At 38.6% G+C, this 23,846-nt stretch overlaps 1 protein-coding gene across 4 annotated transcripts in view; it reads right to left on the bottom strand.

The window, feature by feature from the left end:
- The window catches only part of Pced1b (PC-esterase domain containing 1B), a 140,075-nt gene that overhangs the window by 108,527 nt on the left and 7,702 nt on the right, over nt 1-23,846 (bottom strand). For 2 of the 4 annotated variants that reach the window (XM_074083231.1, XM_074083228.1), the window contains exons 2-3: nt 3,259-3,341; nt 1,011-1,081 (exon numbers count right to left, since the gene is read on the bottom strand). The gene's annotated coding sequence lies outside the window, so the exon portion shown is untranslated. Of the gene's footprint in view, nt 1-1,010; nt 1,082-3,258; nt 3,342-16,804; nt 16,926-18,431; nt 18,760-23,846 lie in introns of those variants that run through there. The other 2 variants (XM_074083229.1, XM_074083230.1) reach the window with 2 other exon arrangements.

Raw genomic sequence — 23,846 nt, 5'->3', positions numbered from 1 at the left:
GTGTGTGTGTTTGCTTAGGGTGGAAAAAGAGCACCTTCACCAGAATAAAAGAAAGAGGGTTGGGAGAAAAAGAAAAACATGGTTTGCCATGATGAACTTTTTTCTTTAAACTTATTCTAGAATAGGTAGGGGACTGTGGAGGGTATGTTAGACAGCCTTCTATCACTGTGGAAGATACTTGAGAGAAACAACTTAGAAAAAGGAAAGATTTATTTTGGCTCAGTTTCAGTTCATGGTCAACTGGCTCCATGGTTGGTTCAGGAGTTTGAAGTGAGGCAAAACATCATGGCAGAAGGGTATGGTAGAGTAAAGTTGCTCACCTCCCTGGTAGCCAGGAAGCAGAAGGACAGGAAAGGGCCCAGTCAAGATACAGCCTCCAAGGACACTCCTCCAGCTAAGTCCCACCTCCTAAAGTTTCCACAACCTCCCCAGACAGCTGGGAACCAAGATTTCAATGCATGAACCTGTGGGGAGGTTTACATTCAAACAAAACAGGGGAGGACAGGGAATTGAGGCCATGGGTGCTCTGAGGGGAAGGGCCACCTTAGAGAGGAGAAGGGGGTTTTCACATGCAGAGAGGTGCTGAGAGACCCTCCCAGGCAGGAGGCTCCCGGTCTCCATGTGCAGGATCAGAGACAGTGCTTTCTGCTGCTTCATGAATTCACCTAACCCTGAACACAAAGTAAAAGGAGGGGCCATTGGGAGCCTGTGGCTGCCAGAGGTCTGGATTTTCCCTATATGTACCCTTTTCCTCCTCACTAAGCAACTCGCACCCCTTGATGAAGGTATCTTCAACACCAGGATTATTAGTTCACAGTTAACTACTTAATTCTATAAACAGGAAAAAAAACAATGCACTGATAAGAAATGTGATGAATTTATCCAATCCAACAGTTCTTGACTTTAGAAGAGAAAACGGAAAACCCCTATTTCAGCCATGAAATGATCTTTGTGGACTCTTGTGGCCAAGCAGAAAGAGCAATGAGTGGACTGGAATTCCATGCACTTACCTTTTAGCAATGGGTCCCACACACATTGGCTGGGTAACTCTGGGTGGGCTTTTTATGCTCTGTTCATTCCTCTATAAAATGATAAAAGTGATATTTATGTACTCTTCCAGATTTAAGGTTCTAACTATGATGTAAGTTTTTCAGTTAAAAACTATACAACTTGCTAACTATATCACCAGATATGGGAAGATCTAGAAAGGAGTCCCTGTGTTGATGAGGGAATGTCTGCCTGCCACATTGGGCATCAGTTCACTTGTGTGTTCTTTGAAAACTTCAGCACTTTTGAGCCAAGCTAAATTTGGGAAAGCTCGGGACTTACAGAAAAATACTACATCTCAGATTAACCATGCTTTGGCTCAGGGACTGCCCTCACCTGGCCAGGAACCACCCATGCCCCACCCACTCATCAATTATTGAATGGAAATCACCTGGTTCTAGCCTTCCCATAGGTTATCATAGGTTTGAAAAGCACCTGAAGAGTGGAAACAAGCTCTCTCGGCTGGCAGACTCCACCTGGACCCCACCATGCTTCCCTTTGTATTTTCCTTTCCTAACTTTTAATAAACTCGATTTACACCCATGTGTCCTGCCATGGATTCTTCCTGAGGGACACAAAGATTTGGAAGTCTTCTGATCACAGACTGCACCAGCGCCATTAATACTTTTTTTTAGTTACCCTTTCAACCATTCGCATTGATCACTCTTCCTCTCTGTTACTTTTATTCTTCCAGGAGCACTTTTAAGGCTGCTTTTGAAGGGAAAAATATTTTCCCCACCAAAATCCAACTAGGATTGACTATTTTGGGTAAAGCCATGACAGAGCAAGCTTTAAGACTAAATTCTGAGCAATGGTTTCCATTCCCTTTGCCTATAATCATAGTCACCCTCATACATTTTATTTTCCTTTTTTTCCCCCAGGTTGCCATTACCATGGGCCCTAGTTCCCTAACTAATCTTCCTCCCATCAATCCACAACATTACACACTCTTTTTCTCTAGAATCCTTCTTCCACCCTATACCATCTATATTGACAGCAAGATAAATTCTAAGACCTTGATCCAACCTTCAGACCTTTCTCCACAGGTTTGATCTGAGTAGGCACAGGCACTGTCACTCCCCTATATACCCTGTTTTAGCCCCATAGAAGACCCCCTGTTCTAGAACAGGACCATTTCAGACTCTCCCACTGTGTTCACATTTCTCACCTACTTAAACTTCCTTCTCTCTGCCAGTCCATTCCTTGGTCATCGTTCCAGATCTAGCTGACAGCCCCTACCTCTAGGGAGTTTTCCCTGAACTCCATTTTGAAAGGGCTACTCATACTTTGTAAAGTCCATTGCCTGAGACAGCAATTATATATTAGATATGACCAAATGAGACACAGAGATGTCTCCTAATGGGAGACAGGACTTCCTTAGCAGGGATGATTCCACTTTTAGGTGGCATGAGTTTAAGACTCCCTCAAAAAAAAAAAAAAAAAAAAAAACCAACCAACCAAACAGACAAACAAAACAAAACATGGTAGGATGAGATGGAAGTGAAAGTATCCCCTGACTAGTTCCCTGGAGCATCAGATTGGGGAGGTCTGATGGGTGAACTGACTTCTGTGACATGGAGAAGCAGAGGGATGGCTGAGGCGATAGGGCCTAGCATGGTGGCAGGAACGTGGATTGTACCAAGGGAGGCTACTAGGGTGACATCAGTAGTCTTTCTGCCTCCTATAGCCTCTACCCTTTACTCTCTATACCCTCCAAATAATCCCTTTAGAGTAATTACAAGAAATTTCATAGAAATGGAATTCTCTAATGCCCTGGAGACATGGCTACCTGGGTTTCTTTATCTTAGGGCTTAACACAATTTACCCTTAACTCTTGTCCTGGTGAACCAAAGTAAACTTTTGAACACTCATGGATGTTTGGCTGAGGCCTGAAACCCACAGCACTCAGAAGATGACTTGCTTCGTGATAATGAAAATGAGGATATTTAGTGATCTCTTACTATGGTGGTAGGCACTGTTTATTCTCGAATTTCTTGCTTACAACACTTCTACAAGGCAGTCACCATTATCATGCCCATTATATAATCCAGAAGACCTGCTGTATCAAAAGTTTGCTGCTTTGCCCCAAGTACACAACTAGTGAGAGTCAGAGACCAGCCTTATAACTAATATTTGCATCTTGTTTTGTTTCAATTTAGGGGAAGAGCCTTAGATTAAGCTTTTCCATCAAGAAGCCACATAGAAACTCACATGTTTGCAGGAGGTAGCGTCTTCGACACTTTCCTGACTTTTCCTCTTGTGGCATCCCCTGGGATCTGAGTGCTTCTCATTACCTGAAATATGAAAATGGCAAATGTTTAATTATTCATTTTCCATAACCCTTAATGAGAGGATTAACTGCCGGAGTGAAACAAAAGGAACTCATCTGACCTTCAGGCTGTCAGGAAGTGCTAATTAACTAAAAACCTCAAGTCAGTTTAAATGGACAAATGAAAGGGTCTTGCTGATTTTGATGCAAATGAGTCATCAGGGTCACTAATTGAAGTCACACAATGGAGCAATGACAGTGAGAAAATCAACATGGGCTAAAAATACATTTTCTTAATTATGTACACAGGCATGGGTGACAAAGGATACAGGGCTGTCCTTTACAAGGAGGATGGGGGAGATAAGGCTGCTTGTGAGGATGTCTGGGAGTCAAATCGATCTCAGATGTAGAAGAGCACCTGGAAGGTAAAGGCCACCTTGGAGATCTGTGAATCACAGCTTCAAGACCAACTGTTTGGACTTTCATAACTTGGTTGATTGGTTTGACCCCCGTGTCACTGTGGGAATGATTCATGGAACCATTTTGCTGCGCGGTATGTAAACACAGACTTCTAATCTAGGCCTTTGCTATTAAAATGGTCATAAATAGCTATGAATTACTACCGTTGTACAACTCATGACTTCATCACAGCTTCTGGCCTAGCAGATGGGGGACATGTTCCAGGCGTTGCTACTGTGCCCATCTTTCCCGGAGCATTTAATGAGCACAGTGTGGTAGGTGCTACACAGATGACAGAGTAGCATCTCCTGTCCTGTTCTCTCCCAGGATAGCACATTTTTCATAAGTCCGTCAAGCCTTGAACGTCTCCACGCACCGATACTGCATGACATACAAATATATATGTGCTCAGAATATGGCACAGTGAGTCACTACTAATAACTCAGAGTCATGGGGTTTCAGGAGGTCCAATTTCTCTGCCAAAAGTTCAGAATGTTTGCTCAGTGCTTTGATTTTTTTTTTTTTTTAATTCTGTTCTTGGTTTGCCTCAGTACATTTCCTATTTAGATCCTCCACCAAATATGTCAAACTTTATCTGTGACCTTACTAGGACATACCAGAGCATACAGGAATGGAACTTTAAAGCTATTGGGATTTTAAAAAACTGTGCTTGCTTAACAAACATTTTCCATTTCTCTCTACCATAGGAGCCATCATCTTTGCCACATCTGCAGAAATTGCTAGAGCAAACGTGAGGCAATTCTCCAAGTTATTTACATTAATAAAAATACTGTATTATTAGCTATTTCTTGAACATGTACTACCTCCTAACACAATACTTCTATAGGCCATTGCTAACCTTCACATCAATCCTACTTACTATATTCTTATTTCACAAACTAAGGCTCAGCTGTAAGTAACTGGCCTGAGCTGACATACCAGTGACCTTTAGGGCTGCAATTCAAACTCCATGCTCTTTAAGCTTGAGCCACATCAAACACGTAGTAGTTGATTATTTCTTACCAAAGATAGTAATTTTTGGTTCAACCTAATACTGTAATGCACTGACCCTAAAAGAAAATCTAGAATCTCCTGACATCATAGACTCCTTGTAGTCAGGCTGCGTGTTGATTGGAGAGTTGTGTAATTCAGTACTGGGGTGGGGGTGGAGTGAACCTAACACAATACTTCTATAGGCCATTGCTAACCTTCACATCAATCCTACTTATTATATTCTTATTTCACAAACCAAGGCTCAGCTGTAAGTAACTGGCCTGAGCTGACATACCAGTGACCTTTAGGGCTGCAATTCAAACTCCATGCTCTTTAAGCTTGAGCCACATCAAACACGTAGTAGTTGATTATTTCTTATCAAAGATAGTAATTTTTGGTTCAACCTAATACTGTAATGCACTGACCCTAAAAGAAAAATCTAGAATCTCCTGACATCATAGACTCCTTGTAGTCAGGCTGCGTGTTGATTGGAGAGTTGTGTAATTCAGTACTGGGGTGGGGGTGGAGTGAAGAGAATGGTGGCTATAATCTCCACACCAATTATTGTTATTTTTACAAAGACAAGATGTGAAACTGCATCCGAAAAATGGCAAAGCATGCCCAACATTATTTAAAATATTTAGTTTTGATACATTCAATCTGAAAATTTCCACATGGAATCATGCTCATCGTGGTGACAAAATATTATTTTGGTAAGCCATGAACTTCAATGAGCAGGTGGCCACAAAGTCTACAACAGGGACGAGTCACAGGATGACTTGGAAAGGCCACTGTAGTTTCTTAGAAACTACCTTAGACAGTGCCTTGGACAGAAGCTATGACAACTTATTTCTTTGAATTCTTCTCTTAGAAATAATGCATAATAGACTAAAGTTTCCCTCTCATTTCAGTTTTCTCCATTGACAAAGTTAGGATGGGGACAATTAAGGAGGTAATGACAATCATTGTGTTGACTATGTAATGGCTACTGAACAGTGGATTGTTAAATGCAGAATGATTGGAGTATTTTATGTTACAAGTTTTGGGTCCAATGATAAATAATAAGAAAAGGTCAGTCAGTGAGAATAGAATGGGATATCAGCCACTGGAGGAACCTTGTTGTACTGAAGGGGAGAATGAATCACAAGAAAGCCTAATAAATGACAGCTATTCATCTCATTGGTGCCATCACAGTGGTCAGCATTCGGTTATCGACTCCAGAGCCAGTGTCCCCAACAGTCTCCCAAATCCCACCTAAGGTCATACTTTGATTCCAAGTAATATTTTGGCTTTTGCTGTTTGCATTTCTTTTTCTTGAAATTATCAAATAATAATAGCAGATAATAAAAGATATGCCCCCCAAATTAATACATTACAATGAACCCATTATCTTAAATGACTATACTTAAGACGGGATAGAGTAAAGTAGATTCTTCATCTTTGAAACGAGATGACTGAATCACTTTTTTTTTTGGTGGGACTGGGGTTTGAATTCAGGGCTTCACACTTGTAAAACAGGCACTCTATTGCCTGAGTTACATCTCTAGTCCGTTTTGCTCTGGTTATTTTGAAGTGGGGTCTCACAAACTATTTGCCCATGCTGGCCTCCAATCTCGATCCTTCTGATTTCAGCCTCCCAAGTAGCTATGTTTACAGGTGTGAGCCACCAACGCCCCATGCTCAAATAACTTTTTAAGTTAATGCTTTCTTAAACACCAAGCGAAAAATATATGGATTTATCATCAGAATCCACAGTCTGATTGATCTTTCTCCAAGCCAGAAACAATTTCGTTTCCACTCTACCTTTACAAGACTTGCAGAATGGCTCAAGAGGTAGGAGTACCTGCCTAGAAGCATGAGACTCTGAGTTCAAATCTCAGTGCCGCCAAGGGAAAAAGCAAAACAAAAAAGTGCAAAACACTCTACCTTTCCAAATGACACTAACTTCTTATTTGGAAGGCATCAATCTCTGGGAGACTGCACATAGCTTCAGTTTTCAAATCAATATTTTTGATAGGAATCTAAACCAACACAAGGTGAGTGATAGCTTTACTGTCTTACTTGTGAACCAAACAAAATCATTAAAGGAAGAAGTGCTTTAAGTAGAAGAACTCCTAATACTTTTTTTAGTATAATGATAAGCATATAGAAGAAAAATGAAAACAAGGACATTGATTGATGGGTGAATGATTCAGCTGGTTTCTACATTCACAGTGACTCATTCTGTAAAATTGGAATGTTTAGAAAATAAATCCTACTATTGTATGAAAAGACAAGAACATAATATGGTAGAGAACAAAGCATGCCAAAAACATCATTTCCTTTTTATTTTGGTATATGATTTTTCAGTGTTCTGAATATATTACTCTTGACTCGAATGATACAGAAAAGGGAAATACAAAAGTTAGTGATAGTCTCTCAGAAAAAGCAGTCCTTTATGAATGAAAATAATTTTTCTAAAACAGTATTTATGGATAGTCCTGGATTTCTATTAATGTTCACTTATTGGCCTTGTTTTAGTTTATTTTTGCTTCATTGGCTTTAGATGGACTCTGTGAGAAGGATCTTTTCCCAAGTAAGAAATCACACATTGCCCAGCTTACTCACCTAAACTTGTACCAAAGAGAATGTGCCCTGTGCCTGCTGTATCTTCAGGGGAAAGTCAGCTTTGTGACTGGCGTGGGATGGATTTGAGCCTAAGAGCTGCAGTTGGGTGTGTCCAGATGGGAGGTTATGCTTGCTCAGAAAGCCCTCTCGATTGCTGATAGTGGCTCCTTTAATCACCACTTTGTGAATGGGACTGGGCCAACTCCATCTTTTTTTTCTAGACTAAGTAAAAGCTAATAATGACTTCCTGTCTTCCTTATACACATCAAACAGAGCTCACAGAAGTTCAAAGGCAGATGGAAATCCAGAAAGAGAAAAGTAGGGAAAAGGAAGGTTTCTAAATATTGGGCCCAGAAGTTCACAGAATATTCAGATCAGATCATAGGTATGACATGTATTCATTCAAATTATGCTGTAATCTTAGGCACTGTGTCAGGTGCTGAGGGGACAATGACAAACAGTGGAGACAACACCCCTGTTTTCAAGGCATTTAAATTTGATAGAAGAGTCTGTATCAAAGAGTGGGAGGGTGAGAGCAGGGAAAGGTGTAAGTGACATTAAATGGCCCTTTTATGCAATGTGCGGCTGGCCACTGAGAGACTAGAAGGCGCTTCTGCTAAAATACCTTCCAGCTTATGCCAAAAAATTATCATGACTTGTTATTCCTTTGCATCTCACATGGTCTTCTCATGGTACACTCTTCCATACTGTTACCAGATGAGTCAACAAGCTAGGTATTTGACTGAGAATTTTCAGATTTTTTTCTTTCCTGACAGGAGAGATCAGTGCTGACTGAAAGCCACTGGGTGCCGGGGAGAGCGGGAGTTCCCTAGTCAGAGACTGTTGGTTGCTAGGAATCAAATCTCACTCCAATTAATTGAAATTAAAAACAGTAGTTGACTGTAAAGATAAAACCAGCAATTTTACAGACCTCCACAAGCAGGAAACAAAGTCCAGCTGGACTTCAAAGTGACCAGTGCTGGGAAAAAGAAAGTCAGACATTTGAAGTTGGTCTCTCTCTGTTCTGTTTCATTCATTCTTTCTTTTTTCTGTTCTTTCTCTTTGACTCTCCTCTTTGTTTTTTAAAAGCGTATCTAATTTCTTCTCTCTTCTTTGGCTTCCTCTGATAAATTCTAATTTAGAAAAACTGCCAAGTAGCCTTGGTTGTACATGACTTTGGCTTGCCCATATGCCAACCTCAGCCCTCCCTGAACCTGAGCTGTCAGGTGCAGTCCACAACTGGCCGTAGTTTCTAGACCTTGCCTCAAAATCACGGGAGAACCTGATGGTCACTGTTCATGAATCTACCCCTGATCTCAGCAGATGGGGAAAGAGGCACTTGAGGAGGAGTCAGGGCTGCTTAGGGCCTCTCCTCTGCAGCAGAGACAGTGAACAGCAGGAATTCTCAGAGAATGGAGGTAGTTAGCTGCAAAGAATGTCCCCGAGCACATCAACTAGTATCCTAAGCCAAAGGCTTCTTCCTCACAGTGTAGATGGGGCAAGCCTAACTTACAGAGATAAGCTCTGTTTGCTATGTCATAAACCGAGTAGAATGGTGTTTGGAAATGGGTACGTTTGGTGTCTGCAATGTTGATTATGGAATTGGATCTTGGAAGAGGAAAGTATATTGATTCAAAAAATAGGAAATATGAATAAAGTCTAGCTCAGTTAATACTATTATGCTACTAATAATTTCTTAGTCTTCATGATTGTACTATGAAAACTATGTAAGATGTAAGCATTAGTGGAAGTTGGGTGAAGGATAAAGTTCTCTGTACAATTTTTGCAACTTTCTGAAAGCCTAAAACTTTTTCAAAATACAAATTTAAAAGTAAAGCATAGACTCTGGAAATACACAAAAAAATTGGTGTCTGGTTCTCCTCTCCTTCTACTACCAATCACACACACGCACACACACACACGCACACGCGCGCACACACGCACACGAGCACACACACCACACAACGCGCACACACGCACACGCGCACACACACACCACACAACGCACACGCGCATACACGCGCACACGCGCACGCACACCACACAACGCACACGCACGCACACGCGCACACACGCGCACGCACACCACACAACGCGCACACGCACACGCACACGCGCACATGCACACACACCACACAACGCACACACACACCACACACGCACACGCGCGCACACACACACGCGCACACACGCGCGCACACACACACGCGCACACACACGCACACGCGCGCACACACACGCGCGCACACACACACGCGCACACACACGCGCGCACACACACGCGCGCACACACACACGCGCACGCACACCACACAACGCGCACACGCACACGCACACGCGCACATGCACACACACCACACAACGCACACACACACCACACACGCACACGCGCGCACACACACACGCGCACACACGCGCGCACACACACACGCACACACACACCACACAACGCACGCGCACACACACGCGCGCACACACACACGCGCACACACACGCACACGCGCGCACACGCGCACACGCGCGCACACACGCACACGCGCACACACGCACACCACACTGTTGCTAATCTACTGGTGGCTTGGCCACCGGTACGAATGGGGTTAGGAGAATCTTTGGGCGTATTCCAGACAAGGAGAGTTGGGAACGGTCAGTCAATGAACTTTTGCAAGCATCTACACTGTGCCTTATGCTAGAAGAGTCATATCCTCCAAAAGTCAGTTTTACCAGTTGCTCTTTGGTGTTTGTGCGCATTGGTTTATCTTGTTTGTTTGTTTTAACTGAATCACAATTTAAATTTCACCAGGAAGAAGTTCCCTAAATACTCCTGGAAAAAATTACACCTAAAATGTTCTAAAAGCAGAGTATTAATAAATTTAGGTACATAAACAATTATAATTTCTGGCTCTGGAAACTAAGTTCTGTCCAATGCCTGGAAACAAAAACTAAGCAGAAGGACTAAAATAAACATAATATTATCAGCCCAGCCTTCCTTTCCCCACTGATGTGTGGCTTTAATGTAGCTTCTAGGAAACTCACTGCGTTTACCCTAGGCAGATGTTTGGATGTGTTTTGATTCTTGAAAATCTAGTGATAAGGTGCTGTAAAGAAAATGGAAGAGGGTGATCATTTAAGAAGTTGTAATTAAGCTGGGTTTTGAGGGCTGTATTTTCTATAGGCACATTCATCTTTATAGACATCTGAGTTATTTTACATATTTTTAGCTGATACAAAAATAGTGATTGAACTGGGCACCGGAGGACTTGAGTTCAAGTTCTGACTTTTCTAATAAAATGGGTGTTACTGTAAGTTCCTTGCCTCCCATGATTCTCTGCTTTCCTGTATTTTTTCCCTCATCCATCAAGTTATTAAGGAAGTCAACCAAGAGGCTGAATATTAATACTTTTTGAACACTACCAAAAAAAAAAAAAAAAAAACCAACCAAACAAAAAAACCCACTCAGCAAGCATTTGAATTTGACTGAGTAAACTCAGTTCTTTACTGAAGAATCATTATTGTTGCCCAATCTTGCTCCTAAAATTATCTTACACAAGTTCACATAATCTAGTTTTGGTAATTTTTAATCCGAATTCCATCTGAAATATATTTTAAAGTAGCACATTTAACTTACATAATGGCTGTGTTCCAAGTTTATTTTCTAAAATAAACAACAGAAACTATTTAAAGCATTCATTAAAAAGTAAATACATCTTCAAAGAAGATAATTATTAAACAAAGTAAGAAATAGCCATAATACCCTTTTAATGAAAAGTCTGATTTTTAAATACTGGTTCATTTGAAGCAAGAGATAGATGTTGCAATTGGATACAACCCACAGACTTACTGAGCCCAGACTGTGAGGTTTTGTGCTAGAAGCCATAGAGAGTAACAAGATATAAAACTAAGTCTGTCCTCAATGAGCTTAAGGGAGGACAAGATACAGGGAAAGTCAAAAAAACACAGATGGATTAATTTAGGTGAATAGCTGTACACATTATATAACAATCTGTTAAAGTATACATATACTCACTGAGAAGATAAATAATTCATCCTTTAGTTCTAAAGTTAAAGCAACATCAATTTTGCAATGTTTACAATTATACAATGTTTACTTTGGTTTTTGGCAGTACTGGGATTTGAACTCAGGGCCTTGCACTTGTTAGTCAGGCACTTTATCACTTGAGCCATTCCACCAGCCCTGCAACATCAATTTTAAAAATAAACAGGTCTTTAAAACAAATTTGTCTAATTATTTAAATAGTATTTATATTACTGAGTCAGGCTTATTCAATGCCCAATGTATGATACAGTTTCTAAATAGTAGTGACAGAAAGGTAGTTTTAAAGTTCCACTAGTGAGAAGTGGGGTTTCCTGGAGGCTGGAGGGTTCAAGCACAGGAACATTGCTCAGAAATGGCTCGCCTCCTGACTCTCCTCCTCTAAGATGTGGTGTGGCCTTTCTGAGATAAAATGTGACTCAGAAACAAAAGAGAACCCAATTACCATAAACACTGTCTTATGCTGAGGTATTAGATACAGACATGTCCATATAAATACCTTCTGACAAGTATGCAAACCTTAAATGTAAGGGTCTAGGATACAGCAAGAAACTAAGCTGCTCAGACATGTCTGACCCAGAGATGAGTCAAGAACTAGAGTTTCCGGAAAAGGAATGTAAAATACTTATGATTAATATGGTAAAGAATATAGTTAAATGGTTAATAGAAGAAAATCACTAGAAAGTTGGAATCTATTAAAAAAACAAATGGACATCCCAGAACTCTAAATATCTGAAGATTATTTGAAATTAGGAACCCAAATGGATCAGTTATACAACAGATTGAACACAGACTAACTAGTAAAGAAAGAGTTGCATTTGTAAGCTGGAAACCAGATCACAAAAAGGACAGAAAGTAGCTAGAATGAGATACATATAGAACATTACACATATCACATTTCCCAAAGGGGGAAAGAGAATACAGGAAAGGCAATATTCAAAGGTATAATGAACAAGAACTTTCCAAAGACATAGAACTCAATACATAGATTTGAGAAGTAGGATAAATGCACAGAAAAATTCAAATAACTACATCACAGTCAAACTGAAGTAGACCAGAGATAAAGAAAAATCCTAAAACTACTCAGAAGCAAACAAGACATTATCTTCAAAGAAGCAACAGTAAGATTTATGGTTGACTTATCAACAGAAATTATGGATTCCAGAAGACAGCTTTAACTGTGTAAAGAAAATAACTGCTAATCTACAATTATATTGTACAAAAAAATGCTTCAAAAATGAAGGTGGAATAAAAAATGTTTTCAGACAAACTAAAAGATGTTTTTCAAGCAGAAAAAAAATAATCCTAGATAGAAATATAGAAATGCAGGGAAGAATAAAGGAGCATTGGAAAGGAGATTTATGAATTACTGATTATGACATCCTTTATAGTATAAAATATATGTAGAACTAAGCTGCGTAGCAAGGACATAAAAATCAGGGGCGTATAAACTAGTTTAAAAGGCTCTAGGATCTAATAGCATCAGAGCAAAGTAAAAAATAAATTGTATAATTCTATGGTGTAGTCTGAATGTTGTGTTTCCAAAACACTCATATGTTGAAATTCTAACCCACAAGGTAACAGCAATAAGAGGCGGGACCTGTGAGAGGTGAACAGATTAGGAGGCTAGTGCCTCATAAATAGGATTGGTTCCCTTATAAAAGAAACCTCGCTGATCCCTCATACCATATGAGGACAGGGCTAGGGGCACTACCTGTGAGAAATGGACATCGAGTCCTTGATTTTGGACTTCCCAGCTTTTAAAACTGTGAGAGATAAATTTCTGTTGTTTATAATCCCTGTGGTTTATGGTATTCTTCTATAGCAGCCTGAATCGACTAAGACTGAGTCTTTAGGATAACCACTACCACAGAAATGAAATAATGTATAACCTGCAAGTTATTAAAATTTGTACATTGAATAATAAAAATTTTAAATAGTCCAAAGGAGGCAAGAAAGGGGGGAGGAACATATAACAAAAGGAAAATAAGAATATAAAAGAAAATGAAAATGAGAGGGCAGCTACAACCCAATAAATCAGATAATGAATACATAATTATATAATGAGTTAAACTTGAAGCAAAAACTAAGATTGTCAGAATAGATAAAAATATATCCAATTACTTGCTTTAAATATAATGACAAGGAAATGTTTAGTATAAAAGGAAAAAGAAGCAAACCATGCAAATACTAACCAAAAGGAAATAAAAGAAAGTTTATCTATCTATGCTAACATTGGGCAATGTGAACTTTAAATAGAATGATATTTTAATCTTAAATATTTATGTACCTAGAGCAAAATGGACAAAATGAAAGGAAAAAATGTACAATATGAAAATCACAGTGAGAAACATTAATGCATCTCTCTCAATCACTGGTAAAAAACAAAAACAAAAAATTATTAAGTATGTAGAAGATGTGAACAGCACAGTGAACATATTTGATCTAATTGCTATGTATATAAAATTGTACATACCAATGACTGACTCCTATTCAAGTGTATATGAAATATTTATTAAAATCAATATATATTTTAACATAAAGTCTCGATAATTTCAAAACATTGAAATCTTTCAGAATATCTTCTCTTACTACCATGGTAAGAAGCCCAACTGCCTAAAAATTAAATAATACATTCTAAATAATCCATGGGATTTATAAAATATGAACCCAGAAATTAGAAAACATGAAGCTGAATAACAAAAATATATATTCCAAACTTTATGGGAGAAACCTTAACTAGTGCTTTGAAGGAACTGTATAGCTTTACATGCATGTACTGTATTGCAAAAGAAAAAAAGGTTAAACATTCATTATTTAAGTGTCAATTTCAAGAAACTTTCAGAAAAACAGCAATTAAGTCCAAAGAAAGAAATGATAAATATAAAAACAGAAATCAAGAAAATAATAAACACATATAAAAGAGAAAAATCAAGAAAGCAAAAATTTCATTCTTTGAAAAGATTTGCAAAATTGATAAAACTTTAACAAGACTGATTTTCAAAAAGGTAGAGAAAATTAGGAACAAAAACAATGAAAAGAGGATCTCACTATGGATCACACAAATATCAAAAAGGTAAGGAAAGGATGATGATGAATTTGAAAATTTAGATAAAATGGAAAATTCTTTGAAGAATTCAACTTGCCAAAGCTGACAGTAGAGGTAGAAAATATGAATATTTTAGTATGCATTAAAAGAATTCAGCACATAGTGGGGAGGCAGAGAGTGGGAGGCTTCTCCCCTCTAAAGAAAATCCCAAATGCAGATAGCTTACCAATGAATTTTTCCAAACATTTAAAGAAAAATTGATATCTGTCTTCTCTAATTCTCTAAGAAGAAAGAAACAGGAGAGCTTCTCAGCCATATTTAAAAATTAAAATAACACAACCTTGTTTTAAAAACCCTTACATGCACTGTGAGAAAGAAAATTACAAACCCACTTTTCTCACAAACATTACTGAGAAATTCTTTTTTCTTTCTCAGTGGTATTGGAGTTTGAACTCAGGGCGTTGCACTTGCTAGGAAGGTGCTTTACCACACAAGCCACACTCCCAGCCCTTTTGCTTTGGTTATTTTTTAGATAGGGTCTCACATTTTCTTCTTGGTGTCTGCCTGGACCACCATCCTCTTATTTACGCTTCCAGCATAGCTGGGATGGTAGGTGTGCTCCACCAAACCCAGATTTTTTTATTGGTTGAGATGGGGTCTCCCTAACTTTTTGCCCAGGGCTGGCCTCGAACCATGATCCTCCCAATCTCTACCTCTGAAGTACTTAGAATTGTAGGAGTGAGCCATTGCACCTGGTTATGTTACTGAAAAATTCTTAACAAAATATTAGGAAACCAAGACTCATGATACACTTTATCCGTGTGCAAGGATGTTTACAATTTAAACATCATAAATAGCTCACCTCAATGTAAAAAGAGGAGTAGTGCCTTAAGATTATCTCAAATGCAGAAAAAACTGAATGTTCATTTGTGCTGAAAACTTTTAACCAACTAAGAATGGAACTTTCCTAATTTAATAAAAAGTAGATACAAAATACACATAGTGCATATCCTTTTTAAAGATAGAAAACTGAAAACTTCCTCCTCAGCTTGGGGCTGAGTCTAGAATGGCTACTACTACCATTTTTATACCACACTGTCACTGGAGGCCTACAAGAGAACAAAATGAAAGTCATGGAGATTGGAAAAAGAAAGAAAACTGTTTTTCCAGACAATAAGATCGTGCCTATACAAAATTTCTACAAATTATCATACTTGCATATACTGACAACATACTTCCAGGCAGTCCTAATGAAAATCCAAGATGTGGGTTTATTTGTTTTCGGAGAGTGACAAATTTTTCTAAAATCAATATGGAAATATGAAAGACTAAAAAGAGCCAAGACATTCTTGAAGGACAAATATGGAGGAATTATATTATAATTTTTATTAATTACTACTCTTACAAATCTCCTGTAATCAAAATTGAGTGGTCCCGGCACAAGAATAGATAGATGTCACATGTATGGGCAACGACTCCTAAAGCAGAATGTCTAAATGGACATATGTTCATTAAGTTCATTAATCACCAAGGAAATGCAAATAAAACCACAGTGGAATAACATTATCTACCCACTGAAATGAATAAGGTAAAAAGGATGAAAATTTTAAGTGTCAGCAAGGATGCTTAACGACATGAATTCTCATATACTTCTTGCGGGAGACTAAATTAGTGCAACCACTTTGGAAAACTGGCAGTTATTGATAGAGCTGAACACGTAACATTTTCCTTGGCGATTCACTTCCGAGGCATACACCTGATAGGAACGTGTGTGCAGGTTCACCAGAAGATGCGTATTACTACAGTCAGGGCGACAGTACTTGTAATAGACAAAAGATGGACGCTACCTGTCCTTCAACAACAAAATGGTTGTGACTAAATTTGTGTTAAATTGAGAAATAACCTCACAATGCATAAAATATAGTTCTACAACTTTGCACAAAGCCCAAAGTATGGATGAATCTCTTAGACATAAAGTTGAGCCACAAAAGCCAGACATGGAAGAGTTTGTATTCTATTTATATAAAGTATAAAAACAGGCAGAACTGGTGTGCGTTGTTGGAAGTCAGGAGAGAGGTGTACCACTGGGAGGTTAATGACTGGAGCACAAAGGACTTTGGAGTGCGGGCTTGATTGGGTGATGGACAGAAGAGCGTGTCATCCTTATTCTGCTAATCCTCTTCTGTGCATGCTGTGTAATTCTCATCTCGTGACTGTCTTTGAACTTTTATTGGTTGGTCAGAACTCAATTTCTGCTTATGTAATTATTAAGTTTACTTTAGAAGTACATATTCATAATGGCATTTTATAAAGGTGTGCAAAATACCTCCATCTCACAGCTACTTCTCTTCAGATAGCTCCTCAGCTTTCTGATAATGTCTTTCTGATATAAATTCTATCCTCTTCATTTATTTCCCTCTTGTGTGTGACCATACTGTGTTATTGACCTGATAAAAAGAAAAGGGGAGGAGAGATCGTATGTCACAGAGTAAATTTCCTCCTGGGGGCAGAATCGGGATGCCATGGGCTTTCTGGTGTATTAAGATTTCACTGATAAACTGCTTCATGCCTTCTGCCCAGAGATGACAGTGCGACCTGCAGCAGATCTGACTACGTGGTCCTGCAGCAGATGGATATCCCTGTGTCAATGGATTTATAGGCTATCATAGCTTGGTATCACTAAACATTACACTTATCAAGCCACCTATTCTTTATTATTTCACACTCACAAGCATATTCATGTCTGTAAACTGGGTTTCTCAAAGTTTTCTTTCAGGCAGAGAATATGATTAGGCTAACATCTATTTGTGTGTGTGTGTGTGTGTGTGTGGCACTGGGGTTTGAACTCAGGGTCTCATGCTTGCTAGGCAGACACCCTATTACTTGAGCCACTCCACAAACCCTTTTTGTGTTGGTTATTTTTGTGATACGGTTTCGCTTTATACCTGATGGCCTGGATTATGATCCTCTTACTTTTGTGCTTCCCCATGTAGCTGGGTCGACAAGTGCATACCACTCATCCGGCCATTGGATGACATAGGATCTCACAAACATTTTGCCTGGGCTGGCCTGGAACCTACAACCATCCTGATCTCTGCCTCCTGAGTAGCCACAACGCCCAGGCAACATCCATTTCTGATTCACTTGAGTCTTGCTTTAAATTGATAGGTAGATATTCATTTAGTTTATATTTTAAATCATTCTCCATGTATAAAATTGACTCTGAGACACCCAGAATACCAAGTGTCTGGATCTGCCAGTAGAAGCAATGTTGATTTTACTAAGCAGCCCTGCCTGGAGAACCCACCATCCACCTTTCCCCAGGCCCACCCTACAAACAAGCAAACATTTTAATACTCATAGGATTAATAAATGTTCTGCTTCTAGAAATAAAGCCAAGCAACCAAGATTCTCAGTGCCTTCCCCACCAAGGAAATTTAGAAAAGAGGAATTTAGATGTCTAATCTTTTTTCTTTTTTGAAACAGGGTCTCACTATATAGCCCAGGCTGGCCTGGAACTGGACATTTTCCTTCTTCAGACTCCTGAGTGCTGGGATTACAAGTGTGTACCACCACACCCAGCTCCAATCATTTTAGTGAACATAACTGAGTGAATGGGAAATTCTTTTTGGAGATAAATGTGGACAACCACCACAATAAACACATTTCCCACCATCCTGCTATTTCCATAAAGAAGGAAATGTCACTGAGCACATTCATCCTCCACCAACTTGTTCAGATTTGCACCTGACCTCTCCTGAACAGTGGCTGCCAAGAAAATTTACACTGGTTTCCTATCATGTATTTTTATCACCATGTAAGAGGCAAGTAGCAGCATGTTAGAGCTGCTCTCTGGAAAGAGTGATTATTATTATTATTATTAGTTTAATTTTGATTTCTCCTGTAGCTCAAAACTCCAGTGTGCATGGAGATTACCCATCTTCATTCCTTACCAAAGGTCTGCACAGATGTCTTCATCACAGGTCACCTTCAAGTCCCCAGGGGCCTTAGAAGCCCAGACATGCAGACCTGCAGACTCATTCCATCTGCAGCAGCTGAGAGAGAGAGAGAGATCCAGGGAGAGCGAGGCAGGGCTGAGCAAATGAGGACCTGCTGTACTCTGGTACAGCAAGGCTCTGGGGAGGCACAGAATTAGTGTAAACATATTGTGGTGAGACACCTCTCCAGCTCTGTTTATTTTGGACATAAACCTAGCCATTAGGTTTCACAAACATTTATTAAACATCTGTGCTGCATCCGACCATGTCCAAGGCCAAGGGCAGTACAGCAATACTCTTTTACAGTTTCAGAGTTTCCAAAGCACTGTTCACCATCCCGGTCAAACCCTCAGATATCAAACGGTGCAAATATCAGTACCGCATTTTCATTTTACAAATGGGACAGCTGAGAATCTGGAAGGTTGAGTCACTTACCTAAGATCGCACAGTTACCAAATAGAAGTTCTGGGACCAAAAGCCATGGGTTTGATTTTATATTTAATGCTCTATTTTACCATATCACCATATTTTTTTCACATTGCTGTTTGGCATTGAATTAGGAGGTGTTTCAGACCTTTGGTGCATGCCAGGAGAGATATTACTTTCCTTGTTTATAATTCTTTACTGTTAATGCCCTGGAGAAGATGAATCACAGGGTTCATGTTATAATTGCTTAATTCTAAGAGATAATTTTCATGTCTGATCACTTAATAGTTTCTCCAAAATTATATCTCCATTTGCATACAACTCACCTTGTGGAATCAGATCTTTGATCAACAAAATGAGCAAGCACTACAATTCTGTAGGTATTTGGAACTTATTAATGGTCAAAGGACATATATTCGGTTGCAAATATTTTGGCTCTTGGTTATATACACTTTAGAAATGATTTCTATATTGTCTTATCCTATATTTATTTCTAATCATTCCACACATTCCTAGAGGAGAGCAACCATATTACGACTCTGGGAGCGTGGCCAAGACTAACAATATTTGCTGAATGGAATTTAAATTATGGCTGACCCTGCTACTCCCTAAATGGGAAACATTAGAGCTGATGGTTAAGCATGAAACTAGAGTAAGAAAGAAGACCTTGGTGAGAGATCTGGCTCTGCCACTAATCTTGGGCAAGTTATATAACCAACTAAGCTTCCTGGTATGCACTAGAAAATGGGGACATTAATAGCTATTTCTTAACCTGGTAGATAGGGTTACACTTGCAATTATCAAGGCCACTTTCTGCGATCTTTCCAGAAGTCCTTTTGCCTTCTATATGAATGGGATGTTTCTTTTCACCACCACAAACTGAAAGGTCAGAGTTCCAGAGCAAATGACCCATGGAACATCTGCCACAAAAGGCATTGTATTTGCTGAAAATAATTAGGAATTTGTGGTATTGCTGGCTGAAGAGTAGAGAGGGCTTATTCTTTTCTCTCTTGATTCTATCTTCTTTATTTTGTGTTAATATTGGTTGCCAAAGGATGGTTTCTTCAAATTAGATATTACTCTGAATAATCAGATTTACCTTTACAAAGCTATGATAAATTAATTACCATTATAGAAAATCAATTTTTGGGGAGGGGCAGATCTGGGGTTTGAACTTAGGGCCTCATACTTGGTAGGCAGGCACTCTTTACTGCTTGAGCCACTCTACCAGCCCTTTTTTTGTGATTTTTTTTTTTTTCGAGCTAGGGTCTTGTGAACTATTTGAGAGGGGATTGGCTTTTGAACCATGATCCTCCTGATCTCTTCCACCTGAGTAGCTAAGATTGTAGGCATGAGCCACTGGTGCCTGGCAGAAAATCAAATTTTTAAAGGACATAAAACAGAAGTCTGAACATTTCATATAGTTCTCTAAAGTGGACTTGTTAAATGTTATCTGTATTTGTCAGAGAGATAAAGTTAACCTTGGTTTTTAGAAATATAATAGCATTTAGGAGTTCAATTAGATGATCTTTCCAGGCTAACAATGAACAAAATGAAAATTAAAGCACTTACCATTTATGACCAAAATCTTAAGAGATAACCATAATGCTTAGGTACATACTTTCAATACACTATTTTTTAAAAGTAAATCCTGACTTTTGCATTTCATTCCGAAGGCTGAGAATTTTGGAGTATTAAAGAAAAAGGTCAGGTCATATTTGGCATCAAACACCTGTAATCTTAGCATGTGGAAGGCAGAGAAAACCTCTGCCTTTGAGGTCAGTCTGAGTTTGAGGTCAGCCTCAGCTACATAGCAAGATTCTGTCTCAAAAACAGCATAAGAAAGAAAAAAGGGAAGGGAGGGAGAGAGGAAGGAAGGAAGGAAAGAAGGAAAGAAGGTGGGAAGTGAGGCAGGGAGGGAGGAAGGAAGGAAGAAAGGAAGGAAGGTCTGCTTGTTTCTCTCCTTACATTAAAAAAATTATCCTTTTAAAATTTCTCAGGGTTCTCACTTCAGTGGATTTATTCTTTGAACAAAAATTATTACTAGCAAGTGAAATTATGAATGGTATTCTCTGATTTTTTTTCCTATATCTTCCTATCTTTCTTATTACAGTATGTACACAGAACTTTTAGAATTAAGGAAAAAAGTGTTATTTTTATTTTTGTTTCTTATTGAAAAACAAATTGTGATGTGTGGTAGGAGAGCCAACATCCCAAAGTCTGGCTGACAGATGTGCCTTGGGAGAGGACTCACAGCTGTTGGGAGTGGATCTCAACAACAGATGTTGAGTCCCAAACCTGGACAAATCTATTATGTACCTCATTTAATCAGGATTGTGTGACACTCAAAGAATTAACATATGACTATAATTCTCAGATTAAAGAGTAGTGCCTGCAAAGCAAGTCTCAGCAAATATAAGAAAATAGAAATAATACCATGCATACTATCTGACCACAATGCAGTAAAAGTAGAACTCAACAACAAAAGTAAAGACAAAAAACATGCAAACAGCTGGAAACTAAATAACTCATTACTTAATGAAGAATGGATCATCGATGCAATAAAAGAGGAAATTAAAATGTTCCTGGAAGTCAATGAAAATGAAAACACAACCTACCGGAACCTATGGGACACAGCTAAGGCAGTCTTGAGAGGAAAGTTTATAGCCATGAGTGCATATATTAAAAAGATTGAAAGAAGGGCTGGGGATATAGCTCAGTGGTTTAGTGTTTGCCTTGCATGCATGAGGCCCTGAGTTCAATCCCCAGTACCACCAGAAAAAAAAAAAAAAAAATTGAAAGATCCCAAATCAATGACCTAATGATAAATCTCAAACTCCTAGAAAAACAAGAACAAGCAAATCCCAAAACAAATAGAAGGAGAGAAATAATAAAAATAAGAGCTGAAATCAACGAAATAGAAACCAAAAAAACCATACAAAGAATTAATGAAACAAAAAGTTGGTTCTTTGAAAAAATAAACAAGATCGATAGACCCCTGGCAAACCTGACTAAAATGAGGAGAGAAAAAACCCAAATTAGTAGAATCAGGAATGCAAAAGGGGAGATAACAACAAACACCATGGAAGTCCAGGAAATCATCAGAGACTACTTTGAGAACCTATATTCAAATAAATTTGAAAATCTAAAAGAAATGGACAGATTTCTAGATACATATGATCATCCGAAACTGAACCAAGAGGAAATTAATCACCTGAATAGACCTATAACACAAAATGAAATTGAAGCAGCAATCAAGAGTCTCCCCAAAAAGAAAAGTCCAGGACCTGATGGATTCTCTGCTGAATTCTATCAGACCTTTAAAGAAGAACTGATACCAACCCTCCTTAAACTGTTCCATGAAATAGAAAGGGAAGGAAAACTGCCAAACACATTTTATGAAGCCAGTATTACACTTATCCCAAAACCAGGCAAAGACACCTCCAAAAAGGAGAACTATAGGCCAATCTCCTTAATGAACATTGATGCAAAAATCCTCAACAAAATAACGGCAAATCGAATTCAGCAACACATCAAAAAGATTATTCACCACAACCAGGTAGGCTTCATCCCAGGGATGCAGGGGTGGTTCAACATACGAAAATCAATAAACATAATAAACCACATTAACAGAAGCAAAGACAAAAACCACTTGATCATCTCAATAGATGCAGAAAAAGCCTTTGATAAGATCCAACATCATTTCATGATAAAAGCTCTAAGAAAACTAGGAATAGAAGGAAAGTTCCTCAACATTATAAAAGCTATATATGACAAACCTACAGCCAGCATTATACTTAATGGAGAAAAATTAAAAACCATTCCCTCTAAAATCAGGAACCAGACAAGGATGCCCACTATCTCCACTCCTATTCAACATAGTACTGGAATTCCTAGCCAGAGCAATTAGGCAAGAAGAAGGAATAAAAGGAATACAAATAGGTAAAGAAACTGTCAAAATATCCCTATTTGCAGACGACATGATCCTATACCTTAAAGACCCAAAAAACTCTACTCAGAAGCTTCTAGACATCATCAATAGCTATAGCAAAGTAGCAGGATATAAAATCAACATAGAAAAATCATTAGCATTTCTATACACTAACAATGAGCAAACGGAAAAAGAATGTATGAAAACAATTCCATTTACAATAGCCTCAAAAAAAATCAAATACCTAGGTGTAAACCTAACAAAAGATGTGAAAGACCTCTACAAGGAAAACTATACACTTCTGAAGAAAGAGATTGAGGAAGACTATAGAAAGTGGAGAGATCTCCCATGCTCATGGATTGGTAGAATCAACATAGTAAAAATGTCGATACTCCCAAAAGTAATCTACATGTTTAATGCAATTCCCATCAAAATTCCAATGACATTCATCAAAGAGATTGAAAAATCTACTGTTAAATTTATATGGAAAAACAAGAGGCCACGAATAGCCAAGGCAATACTCAGTCAAAAGAACAATGCAGGAGGTATTACAATACCTGACTTCAAACTATATTACAAAGCAATAACAATAAAAACAGCATGGTACTGGCACAAAAACAGACATGAAGACCAGTGGAACAGAATAGAGGATCCAGATATGAAGCCACACAACTATGAGCAACTTATCTTTGACAAAGGAGCTAAAAATATACGATGGAGAAATAGCAGCCTCTTCAACAAAAACTGCTGGGAAAACTGGTTAGCAGTCTGCAAAAAACTGAAACTAGATCCATGTATATCACCCTATACCAAGATTAACTCAAAATGGATCAAGGATCTTAATATCAGACCCCAAACTCTTAAGTTGATACAAGAAAGAGTAGGAAATACTCTGGAGTTAGTAGGTATAGGTAAGAACTTTCTCAATGAAACCCCAGCAGCACAGCAACTAAGAGATAGCATAGATAAATGGGACCTCATAAAACTAAAAAGCTTCTGTTCATCAAAAGAAA

This window comes from Castor canadensis, chromosome 8 (genome assembly GCF_047511655.1).
Source record: "Castor canadensis chromosome 8, mCasCan1.hap1v2, whole genome shotgun sequence".
Lineage (NCBI taxonomy): Eukaryota > Metazoa > Chordata > Mammalia > Rodentia > Castoridae > Castor > Castor canadensis.
Note: the sequence above shows the minus strand (reverse complement) of the source record. Positions and strands in the feature narration are given on the sequence as shown.